The sequence below is a fragment of the Caloenas nicobarica genome, chromosome 3, assembly GCF_036013445.1.
Source record: "Caloenas nicobarica isolate bCalNic1 chromosome 3, bCalNic1.hap1, whole genome shotgun sequence".
Classification (NCBI taxonomy): domain Eukaryota; kingdom Metazoa; phylum Chordata; class Aves; order Columbiformes; family Columbidae; genus Caloenas; species Caloenas nicobarica.
In genome coordinates this window covers 102,444,657-102,459,422 of record NC_088247.1, presented here as the reverse complement: position 1 = coordinate 102,459,422, position 14,766 = coordinate 102,444,657, and the positions used below count along the sequence as shown (strand labels likewise).

General features: G+C 41.1%; 1 protein-coding gene across 3 annotated transcripts in view; it reads right to left on the bottom strand.

Annotated features, from left to right (window-relative positions):
- DISP1 (dispatched RND transporter family member 1) overlaps positions 1-14,766 on the bottom strand; it is a 91,066-nt gene that overhangs the window by 34,300 nt on the left and 42,000 nt on the right. Inside the window, exon 1 of one of the 3 annotated variants that reach the window (XM_065631372.1) lies at positions 5,580-5,678. The exons of the other annotated variants lie outside the window; for them this stretch is intronic. The gene's annotated coding sequence lies outside the window, so the exon portion shown is untranslated. Of the gene's footprint in view, positions 1-5,579; positions 5,679-14,766 lie in introns of those variants that run through there. 3 annotated transcript variants of the gene reach the window in all.

The window sequence follows — 14,766 nt, the reverse complement described above, 5'->3', positions numbered from 1 at the left end:
CACCATCCTTTTGCTTTAAACCCAGGACATCTGCAGCATGCAGCAATTGAGATAAGACGACACGGTTTTTAGTAGTCGTTTCAAATCACTTTATAAAGGAAAGCACATGTTTACACGCAAGGCACATGTGCCAGATGGAGATATGCAAGCGAACTCACAGCCCTGGAAACCGGGCAGCCCCGGCACAGACACACGGGCTCGGGACCCGCAGTTTGTCTGTGCCCCTCGTGCACACCAACATGGAGATTATGACTTCTGTTCCAGACAGCCCAGCAGCTTCCATTCAATACGATCAAAGATAAAATGCTTTCCTTCCAACAGATGTAAGATCTACCTGCATGTCTTTCCGTTTAAACACAATCTTCAGAAGGACTCTTTAGAAACTAGTGAATTCAAAGACAAGCCAGATCATCATCATCAGTACCACAAGAAATAATTCTGCCTTTGTTCTCCTTTTGAACAGGCTATTCACGAACTACCTCAAACTACAAAAATTATTTTCTGTCTTCCCCAGCCTTGAGAAACTATTGAGTTCTGTCTATTTTCATGGAGCCTTTGAGCAAGGCACTGGAAGCACCTGCTTACCTTGAAGCTCTTTCAATGCCCTATTAAAGAAAGCAAGACTACTTTGCATGCTTAAGGGACCCATCTGATTATGTATCTTATTAAATTCCAGCTAAGAATGAGGACTCAAACCAATTCTCTAGAATATGAGTTGGGCTATATATTTTCATTTGGTTTGGTAGCCTTTCCTTTGTTTAAACAAGTGTAAGATGGCCAATGTCACTTGACAAGTCTAATGTTATCTGAGTTTTGTTTCACTCATGTTTGAGAGTATTAAAAATGATGTACTATGATACCTCCTTTGTGTCATGCTCTACACAAGTGACTGCAGCTCCACTGGTAGCAAAACTTCATCTGCAACTATCACACCAAAACACATTCTCAGATTATGTCTCTGCTGTATTTTGCCGCCTCCACCACACCTGCAGTGACTGGGAACTTACTGAGAGATTAACAACACCCAAGGAAACAGCCAACTGAGAACCTTTCCTTTAGAGGATGCACAAATGAGCCAGCTAACATGCAACAAGTAAAAGCGCAGTAAGATTTTAATAACATACAGACTTGGGAAATCGAATAACCTGTTCATCAAGAAAAAAATCTAAAACTAAGAATCTCTGAAAGCAGTCTTTGAGAATACTGAATTCTTTTGATGCTGAAAGTTTATTTTTGCTGCATTCCACAGAATGCTTTAGGATTTGATATTCTCCAACGGGGTAGGGTTTCAGTCTTATCCCAATTTATATCTGAAGGCTTTTTAGCAGCTATTCTGAATAACGAAGTTGTGGATAATAAAGGTTTTAATACAGACAACCCTACTTAACTTTAGGTCCTCCTTCCCCTCTACTCTGGCCTGGTGAGACCTCATCTGGAATATTGTGTCCAGTTCTGGGCCTCTCAATTCAGGAAGGACAGGGAACTGCTGGAGAGAGTCCAGCGCAGGGCAACAAAGATGATGAAGGGAGTGGAGCATCTCCCTTATGAGGAAAGGCTGAGGGAGCTGGGGCTCTTTAGCTTGGAGGAGACTGAGGGGTGACCTCATTAATGTTTATAAATATATAAAGGGTGAGTGTCAGGAGGATGGAGCCAGGCTCTTCTCGGTGACAACCAACAGTAAGACAAGGGGTAATGGGTTCAAGCTGGAACACAAGAGGTTCCACTTAAATTTGAGAAGAAACTTCTTCTCAGTGAGGGTGACAAGACACTGGAACAAGCTGCCCAGGGAGGTTGTGGAGTCTCCTTCTCTGGAGACATACAAAACCCGCCTGGACGCCTTCCTGTGTAACCTCATCTGGGTGTTCCTGCTCCGGCAGGGGGGATTGGACTAGATGATCTTTCGAGGTCCCTTCCAATCCCTAACATTCTGTGATTCTGTGATAACAAGATTAAATACAATTCGAAAAAGTGTTAGCCTACATGCTTAATACATCATACTAAGGTCTCCACCTCTCTAGCTGGACACAATATTTCAAACATTAACATCTATGTAGAAATTATGCCAGCTGGACTGCCAAGGAAAGAAAACTAGAATTATCTTTAATTATTGTACGCTTGATAACAGTAACTGCTAGGAAAGTACTTTACCCATGCAGTTCAAAACGACATCTTGGAAGACTCATCTCTGGAAAGCACCAGAGTCTGTAGAGGCAATGTTACTTAATGACAGTTTTATGGAGTAATCCCTCTATTATTTGTGGAACTAACAATGAACACAGCTTAGTCAGCAGACATCTGCAATCTGCATTGCAAGCCCTTCAGGAAACAAAGTAATGCTGTACCACACTAAAACTATGTAGGATTTGGTGTCCTCTAACTAGCGCGTTCTTTTTAGACCTGTTCACCTGTTCCTTTGGCTGCAAGTGAAAGAATTTTTTCTTTGCTTTAAAGTTTTTTTTTTTTTTAAAAACTCCACAGACTTGAAACATTGGTTCAACAAATCCCATCTGGACTCATAATGCCTGCAATCAAGAACAACAGAAGTGCAAATTCAAGAGTGAATGATGTAGTGGAAATCTAGTATAACCTAGTATGTTAGTATAGATAATTTATAGATCTCTAGAAGACGGCAGAAAACAGCTAAGTGTTGAGGGCTGTTTTAACCATGTAAGAAAAAAAAATCCACAATCCCTAAAATCTGCACCTTGCACTAAAATAAGCTGGTTATAAAGCTTTATATTTTTCATTTAAGGTAGCACAAAACCCAAATTTCAGTTGCAAGTTACCTGAAGTCTTTCAGCTGTAGTCAGCACTCAGCTAAACCAGTCTGGCTCTTCCGGACCTCGCAGACCCATCAGCTACAAAGCATCATGGTTCTGAGATGAACACAATGTCTGAACTAACAAAAATGTCTTTTCATGTGAAAAGTTCATCTAAAACAGTTGGATTCTAAAAGTGATGCAGTCTCGAAAGAAGCAACATTTAACAATCCCAGTGCTACCTATTAAGTCTCCTTCCAGATGAAATATTGTAATGGACTTTTTAAATGCGGCAAATGGGTTACACAGTCTCAATCTGTAAACTCAGTTAAATCCTATCCAGATTCAGTTTGCTGTGCCAGCCAGTGCACAGCCACTCCCAAGGAGAGTTTTCTCCTCCTTCACATCACCAAAATTCTTTGCATCTTTGCTTTTTCTCAGCGCTTGCAGGAGTAACAGGTGGTGCCTGGTGTTTGATACTGGGTTTTATGGGAGATGTCTAGTTATCCATCATTGCAATGGTCTTTAGCAAGTCAAACAGCTTTTTAATGTTTTAGGCTGTTGATCTCCATTTTGGCTCTCAGCTAGACATTTTTCAAATTCTCCAGCTCTTACTCCTATGCATTCATATGTGGTGCTTGGTTTCTCTCAATACCCTGATTCTTGCTTTTCCATTTCAGCTCTTCACCACTAGGTCTTCCCTGAAAAGCTCCTATTTTTGAGAAATGCCATTACAGTCAGTTTATTTTCTGCAGTCTATAAATAACCCATTTTCTCAATTAACATCTCCCAGTTAACAAGCAGAATTTCAGCAATCTAAGCACTTGTGGCATGCAGCAGTAGTTAGAAGACAATTATGAAGCAGAGAAGACTTTCAGAAGGGAAAATTTCCCCTCCTCCATTTCATAGCGAGTATTTCAAAAGCCAGCTCACTCTTCCATCCCTCTGGGCAGCCTGAGGGGCTGGGAAGCTGCCCCGTCCTCAACCTGAGACTCTGGGAGTTCATTTCCTGCGTCCCAGGCTGGCTCTGGAGTTGCAATTCCTGTGACAGGGAATTTCCAGATGTCACCAGGCCACGACCACAGCTCATGCTACAGATGGGCACTACAGAACCAGGGCTGAAAGCTGGAACACAGACTGACCCACCAGTGACAGCTGTGGGGTGAGGGAGCTGGGAAAGGCTGTGAAGGATGGGGGCAAGGAAAAAAAAGTATTCTCCAGAACTTCAGAAATAGATTTTGCTTTGCTTTTAAACTGAACATACTTCTCCTGGCACAAACAGTGAAACAACAGCAGAGCATTTACAGAAATCATTTGCAGGGCTTCGACTAAATAAATCAATTGCAGTGTTTTAACTACAAAGCCTTTTAAGAGTCAGAATTCATAATTAGTAGAATTAAACTATAGATAGAAACAGCAACAAGAAGCCCTGAAAAGCCTTTCCCAGAAGTTTTGTATGATCCTAAAATTTTAATTAAAAAAAAATAATTAAGCATATATATGTAGGGGAAATGGGAAAAATACATATTAAGACAAAAAAAGCTTCAAGTATTCAGAGTTTTGGAAAGTGATAAAGTTACAAATGATTAAAACAGAACATACTACAAGAAAAAAAAAGTGCCTCGTTCTGGAAAGCAGGTATACCTCAGCACAGTTTAAGAGCATGGAAAGCTGTTAGAAAACCCCAGCTCTGCTTGCAACTGGGTTACTGTCATCACACTAAATCTTATTTACACAACTGACCGACTCTCCATTACAATAAGAAAGGCATTTAAATGTTTGTAATTGCAAATATTCTGATCCAAAATAGCTCTAATTCTGCTTACACGGGGCAGGGGAGTGGGGGTGGGTAATGGAGTGAAAGAAAATACATCTCTTTCTGGATGTAAAAGGAGTTACTTGTATTGAAAGTTCCACAGGTTTTTATTTCATCATGCTGTGGGATTAACAATTCAATTATCACAGCTGTAAAGGGACACAAAAGCAATACACTTTAGGATAAAGCTCCAGCTATGCCTACCATCATCCTGGATATATTAGCACTATGTAAAAGGTTAAGAAACCTCTCAAGCATCTGTCTAGAAGCACATTTTTTGTTTTCCATCCAAATTTGAAAGCTATGTTTGAACATCCTTAAAGAATCTGTTACTAATTATAGCATTTTTTCCCTCATATTTTAATAGAAGCACAAACATAATTTTACCACTACGGTATATTAAACAAGCTAAGCACTCGGTGAGAATGCCAGGGCACATCAGGCAGGTCGGCAGTCACACCTATTTGATAAACACGGAGCATTCTTTGCATTTAGCTACAGAAGAAACAGCAAAGTGGTTTTACACCAGTCCAACAATCATTTTCTTTGAAAGCTGTAACACGCAAGAACTGATTTTTTTTTTTTTTTTACCCCTCTTCATTTCTGAAGTGTATGTTGGTTTTAAATCTCCTATTTGCTGAGCCACGCTCTGAAAGCCAAATGATAAAGCCCAGATCCCACCTTTATAATAGCACATCTGTTGAAATAGCTGGATCTCAAGTCGGGGGGTGTTTTTCTTTCTCACCAGCTCTTCAGCGCCAGCAGGGTCCCGTTCTAAGCTCTCCGGCATTTCTACCCAGCTGTAGCCTTTTACAAGCCCAGAAGTCTACTTGCATTACAAAGCAGCGTTTTAGTGTAAATAAACTGAAGGTACACAATAGTCTCGCTTAAACCTACATCTTAACGTGTCCTGAAAGCCTGGGTTGTTTCACCTGTAACCTAAGACACGCTACGGGAACGCACGGCCAGATTTGGAGCAACCCAAAGTCATTCTTAACACTCACCAGAGCCCAGGCGCAGATCGGGAGAGAGCAGCCCCCACCTCTCGGTCCAGGTATCCCCCGCCTCCGCGCCCGCTCTGCCCGCAGCCACCCGGGAGCCGGGCCCGCTTCGCCGCTCGCCGCAAGGACGGCCCCGAGCTGAGCCGAGCCCAGCCGAGCCGAGCCCAGCGGTTGCTGCGGGGCCGCCCCTCCCCGCGGCAGGTCAGGGAGCTGCCAGGGACCCGCCAGCTCCTCCCCGCTGCTGCGGGAGCTCCCGAGGCCGCTCCCCGCCTCCTTTGATCTGGTTCGGTGAAGGCTGATGTGGAGATTAGAGCCGCGCTTTGCAGCTCGGTTGGAGCTGCAACCGGGGGGCGCCGGGTTGGGGTTTGGGCTTCTCCCCGCCAGTGGACGTGGGAAGTACACGGGGCATCAGGTCACCACCAGCGCTGCTGAAATGTAAAAGATATGGGGAAGGTGGGACACTGAAGACAGAAACCTAGCGTCACTTGCAGTGTTTTTCAAACTCACTTCACTGAGTTCAGTGGGCCCCTCAGTTCAGGAAGGACAGGGAACTGCTGGAGAGAGTCCAGCACAGAGCCACAAAGATGATGGAGTGGAGCATCTCCCTTATGAGGAAAGGCTGAGGGAGCTGGGGCTCTTTAGCTTGGAGAAGAGGAGACTGAGAGGTCACCTCATTAATGTTTATAGATACGTAAAGGGTGAGTGTCACGAGGATGGAGCCAGGCTCTTCTCGGTGACAACCAATGATAGGACATGGGGCAATGGGTATGAAGTGGAACACAGGAGGTTCCATTTAAATTTGAGAAGAAACTTCTTCACAGTGAGGGTACCAGAGCACTAGAACAGGCTGCCCAGGGAGGTTGTGGAGTCTCCTTCTCTGGAGACATTCAAAACCCGCCTTCCTGTGTAACCTCATCTGGGTGTGTCTTGTCCCCCAGCCCCGAGCTCTGACTCCATCGTTTGGTTGTCAGGCATTTCTGACAAAATATCTCTACGTAGCTAAAAGTTGCTGACGCTTCAACAACAAAAAAACCACTAGGGCTTTTCCCCACCAGATTTTAAGATATTTGTACCTAAAATGCTTCTTCTTGAGCTTCCTTCACACCTAAGTACTTGAGGACCTGGCAGTCCAAAACCAAACATCTCATCATACTCCTCAGAAATATTTTTTTAAAAGACTTTATAAATACAAACTGAATTACTATAGACAATTAATGCAAAAAGCTGAAAAGCCCATGAGCAGAGAGCCTGGTCACAAGTCAAAATGAAAAAGAAGAGAGATTGCCAAATTCTGGGGATATTTAAACCCTCAGTTCTAGGACCCCAAGAATAAAGCAGCACGTCAGGTTTAGAACAAGCTCAGTATTAAGGTAGGGAACGCTGTACTGACTCAATTTGCAGAGCTGTACTACAAGGAACTTTTTAAAATACCGCTATGGGAAACACCACAGGCTGGTCTCAAGCTGCTCTCCCAGGGTACGCTCATGCTAACTACTGACCCTCACATGCTCACAAGCCTCGTGTTTTGGGAGGCGACTCCTGGTTTTTCCTCAGCTCTGGGTATCTCAGATGCAAATCTCAGAACTGGCATTCTCCTGGGACTGGTCTTATGAACCAGTCCCCTGCCACGCCAAAGCAGGTCACAATCCACCTGGAGCTGGGATTTTGGAAGATCTCTCTTGCCCCTGCGCTGAAACAGAGGGCTTTTGATTTCAGGGTGAAGTTGAACTGGTTGTAGCAAAAGGAATTTCTCATTTACAAGCATCTTCACTCTTTGTAAGGCAAAAAAAAAATCTTACCAAAGGAAACACTGGAGCCCAGTTTCCCTCAGGGTGACCTTAGAATTATGCACCCTAATTCCCTAATTTTTTTTTTTTTTTTTTTTTTTTTTTTTTTTTTTTTTTTTTTTTTTTAAACACAGGGCAACTCTTGCTGCTCATTGGATCTGGTCTTTAACAGGTGGATGGAGAGTGTGCTGTTTCCCCAATTTGAAAGGGAAACAAAAAACAAAACAAAATGGAACAAACAAACAACAAAACACCAACCAAACAAAAACCAACACACAAACCCAAACAACAACACACCCAAACACAAAACAAAACACCACAAACCAAAAAGTGTTCCTTGCTTTTCTCAGCTTGAACTGGAAAATGTCACTGGCATCAGCTGCCCCGTCTCCACCCCCTACACACCATCAACATCCTATCTAGAACACCATTTTTTTAACAGAAAACTTGCTTTCCATCCAATGTAGAGCCATTCAGTGCTAGTGATCTGGAACAGTTCTTATACAAGAAACTCGGATATATTTACTGAATGGAACAGCAATATTACGAGCCAGATAACTTTAAACCATGATTCAAAATGGAAGTAGGACCACAATACAGTATTCACTTCCTGAATCTCTGAAATACATAACATACGCCCAAAAGCAGTACAAGAATAATCTCAAAGTTACTCTTCCAAAGTCACAAAACTCTACGTATTCTTGAAAAACCTATTTACTAGCAAAAATATTTCTTAAATATGTAAATATTACTGTACATAATTTCACTGCAGACATTATATCACTTGTATTTGCTAACCACCTCAAAGAAGTGACAATAGGCACATAATATTTCCTCACTGCTTTCATATCTAAGAGGAAAAGTATTATAAAAAATCTAAAGGATTAGAGGAAAAGTACCATAAAAATCTAAAGGATTACAATCTATCAAAGCTCTTCAATTACATGTACTGCACAAAATAGTGTCACAATATCTTAGCACATCAACTTACTGCAGATACTTTGTTTCCAAGGATGATGTAAAATGAATGTATAATGTTGGTTCATAAAGCAATTCCTGTGCAAATTGGATTTAAATACTGTAGTGTATATTTGAATTATAGACTTGTAGTCAATTATTGCCTTCAGTGTATCTGAAAAGCACAGTCAGCACTGTGAGTGCTGAGAAACCTTTCCCTCACGCTACGCTCTATCCCCACAGAGCCTTAATTGTCCCGTGTCCCACTGGCACACCTCTGGTTTTGAAATCTCCATTGTACACCCTTTAACATTGCCTTCTGCACTACGTTCAGCTTTTAATGTTGCTATTTATCCCACAGTTCGTCTCCAGCAATATCAGGCAAATGCTGACTTCTTCATTTGTAAGCGATTAGGAAACACAACTGAGCTCTGCAGCACATGGAGTGCAGGAAAACTGGTGTAAGGGGGAAAAGGACCACATCAAGGCAGATCAGGGATGTCACATTTGATCTGTGGAAGGCTTGAGAAGATAAATGAGTAACAGTCTGCTCTATCCACCACCTGGCAATGCATATATGCAAAGAATTCACAGGACATCTGCACTACTGATTCAGCCTTGGTTTAAGTTAATATCATCTTTGACCCACCAGGATGTTCCACCTACCTATGGATCTACCAACACATTTTACCTGCAACAGAAATTCTATAATAAAAAAAAAAAATGAACTCTCAAAGCCATTTAAAGGGTAAAATGACAGAATGAGTTCTGTACATGGCACAAGTATTTTATTATGGTTACACTGAATTTTTATTACAATTCCTATCCACCTACAGAACTTCCTGACTGGTGTTTTTTTCTTGGATACAATACTCCCTATTGCATCTTAGATGCTATAGCACAGTACTTGCAGTAGGCAATTTACCAAACGCCATTTAAAACAAACAATGCAGTGGGAGAAATATGGTAGGGACCTACTATTTATTTACTACTTTTCATACTAAAGTGTATTTTCATGCAACACTTGAGGTAATGCTCAGATAGCAGCAGCTACTTTAATTACTCAGAGGCACACGGGGCACATATTGGGATATCCCAGACTATAGCAGTATGCAGGACATGCCAGGAGCACAGTATTGAGCAAGTTAATTGGACTGAGTCAGCCTGATCCATCAGAGATTTCTAGGTCTAGACTGCCACTGATTGTGTCACACCTGACAGTTTTGCAGATATCCAAGTGCCTGCATGGTGCTCTTGAGTGCAGAAATACACAAAGACATAAACGGACTCGGCCAAGACTACGGCTACACAAATGTGAGTTGTCTGCTCCTAGACCTAAACTGAGCCTGAAAACTGAACAGCTGTGTTCATAAGGCATCACCCTCGAGATGGAAACTCTCAGAAGTGGCATTTGGCAGCCTCAGAACAGATAATGGAGTTAAATCAGAGCCTCTGTTACCCATCCAGAGATGAAAGAGAATATTGTAAGAGATAAAAACAAAAGCATCCAGCAATGAAAAAAACCTGTGCTTAGAACTGTGGGTTTATTTCTTTGAGGTACAGGATGAAGTGAATGAAATACAAGGTATCAAAGGTAAAAACTCACATCCTCTTACATTGGCATTTTTCTATACACTTTTTTCCCCCCCCCTCCAGTGGTTAGAGGAGACAGATCTTCATATAAATATAGCTCATAATATAAGCAAAACTGGTTTGGTATTATCATATACATACAGCGGAAGCCTAAAATACTGTTCTTTCCATTTTCAGACTGCTAGCTCCATGAAAATCAAACATTGTCTGATCAATAGATGTCATGAACTGGCTGTCCTTCTCCAGCTTCCACTCATCCAGACTTCATCACAAAATCCATCATAATTGGTATAGAATCATAGAATCATTTCAGTTGGAAGAGACCCTTAAGATCACTGAGTCCAACCATAACCTAACCTAACTCTGGTACTAAACCATGTCACTAAGAACCTTGTCTAAACACCTTTTAAACACCTCCAGGGATGGGGACTCCACTACTTCCCTGGGCAGCCTGTTCCAATGCCTGACAACACTTTCTGTGAAGACAATTTTCCTAATATTCAATCTGAACCTTCCCTGGTGCAACTTGAGGCCATTTCCTCTCATCTTATCACTTGCTACTCAGAAGAGCCCAACACCCTCCATTCTACAACCTCCTTTCAGATACTTGTAGACAGCGATAAGGTCTCCCCTCAGCCTCCTTTTCTCCAGGTGGAACAGCCCCAGTTCCCTCAACTGCTCCAGACCCCTCACCAGCTTCATCGCCCTCCTCTGCACTCTCTCTAATATTTCAACATCCTTCTTATGACAAGGGGCCCAAAACTGAACACAGGATTCCAGGTGGGGCCTCACCAGTGCTGAGTACAGTGTCACAATCACTTCTCTAGTCCTGCTGGCCACACTATTCCTGATACAAGCCAGGATGCTGTTGGCCTTTTTGGCTACCTGGGCACCCTGCTGGCTCATGTTCAGCTGCTGTCAATCAACACCCCCAGATCCCTCTCTGCCAGGCAGCTTTCGAGCCACTCTTCCGAGCCTGTAGCGCTGCCTGGGGTTGTTGTGACCCAAGTGCAGGACCTGGCACTTGGCCTTGTTGAACGTCATACAATTGGCCTCAGCCCAATGATCCAGCCGGTCCAGATCCCTCTGTATGGCCTTCCTATCCTCCAGCAGAGCAACACTCCCAGCCAGCTTGGTGTTGTCTGCAAACTGACTGAGGGTGCACTCAACGTCTCTTCATCCAGATCATTGATAAAGAGATTAAACAGAACTGTCTCCAATACTGAGCCTTGGGGAACACCACTAGTGATCGGTCGCCAACTGGATTTGACTCCATTCCCCACAACTCTTTGGGCCCAGCCCTCCAGCCAGTTCTTGATCCATCGCAGAGCACACCCAAGAAAGGTTAAGAATTCGGCGAGTACAGAGGCTGAAAAAAATCTTTAAGCCTTACAAAGCAGTCTTCTCCAGCACTAGAGACAGGGGAAATGTTCGACATGATTGCTGATCGTGCTCTATTTGGGTTTTTTAAATAAACAAAGGACTTCTGGCTTGTAATTGGGAAATTTAAACCCTATGCTACATTCAACAAAACAGATACCAACACATTCTTTTAATAGTCTGGAAACTGGACGTTTAAGGTCACATCATCTTAAATAACACCGAAAGTCAAAGCACAGAAATAAATTTCTGGGGGCAAAGAGGGTCTTTCATTGTCCAGGAAGTGCCTAGAACAATGTGCTCTCAGTCCCTGGTGTAATTAAAGTCAGTTCAGTACGATATTGCAAACGAATACAGCAGGATTCTAAACTATTTCCTTTATTGATTTTTTTAAAAAGCTCTGAAAGTATGATACTGACTTCTTTTGTTTGTTTGGTTGGTTTTTTTGGTTTTTTTCCTTCAACTGAAACAAGACACTCTACAACATTAACTTTTTTCATTGAGATCATGAGGTTTTAAACCAGGTCATGTGAAGGTTGAGTTTTATGAAATATAAGACTGTTTTGTTTCATCTGCTTACAGAACAACATCAGTTTAATGATTTTTCAATGAAAATCTAATAGAGAGAATCTTACTTTGCGTGTTTCCAAATCACATGTATTCTGAACCAAAATCCATATCTGAGGCTCCACAGTAACTCAAGACACAAGTCCTGAATAGCTATTAAGTTTAAAAAAATTCCCCACATTGAAATAAATTATTTACAGTACTAAAACAAAAGACAAAGTTGTATATTAATCATAAAAACAAAAAATCCAATTTAATACTCTGAATATGCTTTAATATGGAAAGTTTGTAAGACAGGTTTATTAGCATCTCAAATAGTTTTCAGATACTAACAGAAAGAAAACTTGTTAAAATTACAAATAAATCTGTAAGAACTGAATATCTATACTTCTCATTTATCTATAGATCTCAATGTTTTGAAGGAATTTTTAATAGCTTGTCTTCAGTGGTAGCAGTTTAATTCTCTAAAAAGACCACTCCAATAATAAGTTACATTAAAATGCAGCTGCATAAACATGTTTACACACAGTTACATGTTCTCATTCACATTCCTTTCTCACAGGTGTACCTTTTCCACTATGAACTAACTACATTTAAGTGCATCTTACATAAGTGCACATATGTATAATGTCACTTGTAAAGTAGTCCAGACTGACTAAAGGGAAAAACTAACAGAATGCTTTTCTGAACATAAAATAAACAAGTGACAAAAAGCAGTAATTCCGTCACTTGTACCACGACAGTATTTAAATCATAACCACTATCCCAATGTTACAGTGAAAGTGACTATTGCAGTATAATATTTTTTTCCAAGTGACAGGAGAAATGCACTTTACCAATACTGTTACAGTAATTACCATGTTAAAACTAACTTGTCTATAGTCAAAGAAATAACAAAAGAACTGCATTTCTCCCCTCATTTGGAGGCCTTCATACAGTAACAGTCCAGAAAACACAACTACCACTATTTCTATTTCAGCTAGAAAAGCAAAAGAAAAGCCACTTTTTCAGATTCATATTCTTAGTTCACAAAACAGCAAAGTCTTGAAAGATAAAGGATTCTTTTAGAACACTATCAATTACATTTAAGATAAGGACCATTGTTTTGCACTTAATTCCAGGGAAACTAAAAATGTAACATCAATATTTATTGCAAATGCATAAGTATTGCCATATAATTTGTGCACAATATAAACACATGCAAAACAAACATTTATGTTGCAGATATGAGAAAAATCATTCATGTTGTTCCTTTACTTTCATAGCTAAAGAAAGAAGGTTCTCAGTACTCAATTAAGAGCAAATTAGGTGATGACTGTAGTTTTTAAACATTTCTTCTACCTATTGTAAGCTCTTCTACCCATTGCAATTTTAACTTTCAGCCTAGCGTGCTGTTCCCTTGGCTTAGTAAAAGCAACAGGAGAGAAAAAACCTACCAGCTTCTTAATTATTCGTTTTTCCAAAGGATTTTCAAAATTAACTGCCTAAGCCTTCAAATAATGCATGGAAGAGCTCCCTGCCTTTTGTGCACAACCCACCTCACACCTTCACCTTTGCTCATTAGGAAAGTGAAATGACTGCCAAAGTTGATTTTTTTTTTTTCTTTAGGAAAAAAAAAAAATCCTAAGTGTTTGGAGTAAATAAGCATTGCTAGAGCCCACAGAGGAGCTTTTATGTGATGTGGGCTTTACTGACACACTAACGAAGCCCTGACAGACAAAGCAAGAGAAAACACTATTTGAGCACCAACTCAGTGTTTGCTCACCAGGCTGCTTGCCTGCCAGCAGGTTCCCCAAACACGGCTCCTACGAGGGGAAGTCAATCTCCTCTGGCTGTCTCTTAGCAAACAGATGTGAGCCTGAGAATTCCTCATCCATCCAGATAAATCAAGAACCAGACCTTTCACAGCACCAACCTCCATGGCTTTAGAAGGAGATGTCAGATTTCTCTGGGACCCTCCGATTCCACACTGTGTAGAGTAAACTACAGTTACTGCCCACCATACGCAAGTCATAATTTCCAAAGCTGTTAACTGAAGTTAGCTTGACCGATGTCTGTTTTACCTGTTCCTCTAAGACAACAACCTTGAGACAAGTCTAACCTATGAAACATCTATGCAACATTCCCCTACATTATTTTTAAAACGCTATTTCTCTTCCTTTTATATTATGCCTATGGATATTGAGATGTATCTTATCAAAAAGCTGATTTGGCATTTTCTGCAGCGCACACGTGTTCCCCTGGAGCCACACGGTTCTGAGCTGTATTCTTGTCAGTACAAAACTACAACTGTACACCTTCCTGGTAAATTCTCAAATCAAAAAGTCATTTGGAAAAGCACAGGGTATACAGAAATTGCATTACAGTTGTATTACAAACCCAGATATATTATATCTCTGAATAAGGTCCATTTAACAAACCAAACTTTTATACTGAATATGTCCAGTATTGACCAAATGCCTAAGATTATATACTTGAAGGATTTTCAAACCTGATGGTACCTCTTGAGATTTACATTCAGTAAGTTGGATGGTTATTTAAAGATTGAGTTCAAGATCAGACTTCAATTAGATTACTTCTACTACACTCTCTGTGATGAATGTAGCAAATTCAGTTCGACAATATTGCTTTTTCCAGTTATTATAGGCTACCCATTTTATATATACTATACATGCTCTGTGTCTAGGAGATTTGTCGGAATTGGATTTGGTTCTCTACTGGTTACAGGAATTGCCGTATCAGATTAACTCTCTTCGCATAAGAATTAAGGAATGTAAAGAGGATCAGGTGCTGAAGTGTATTCAGGAATAGAGTTTCTTTCCGTCTCCAGGAATTGGGGATCATGAAGCACTCCAGGACTCTGAAGCAGCAGGACTGATGTGAGTCTCTTGCATGGGAAACGAGGG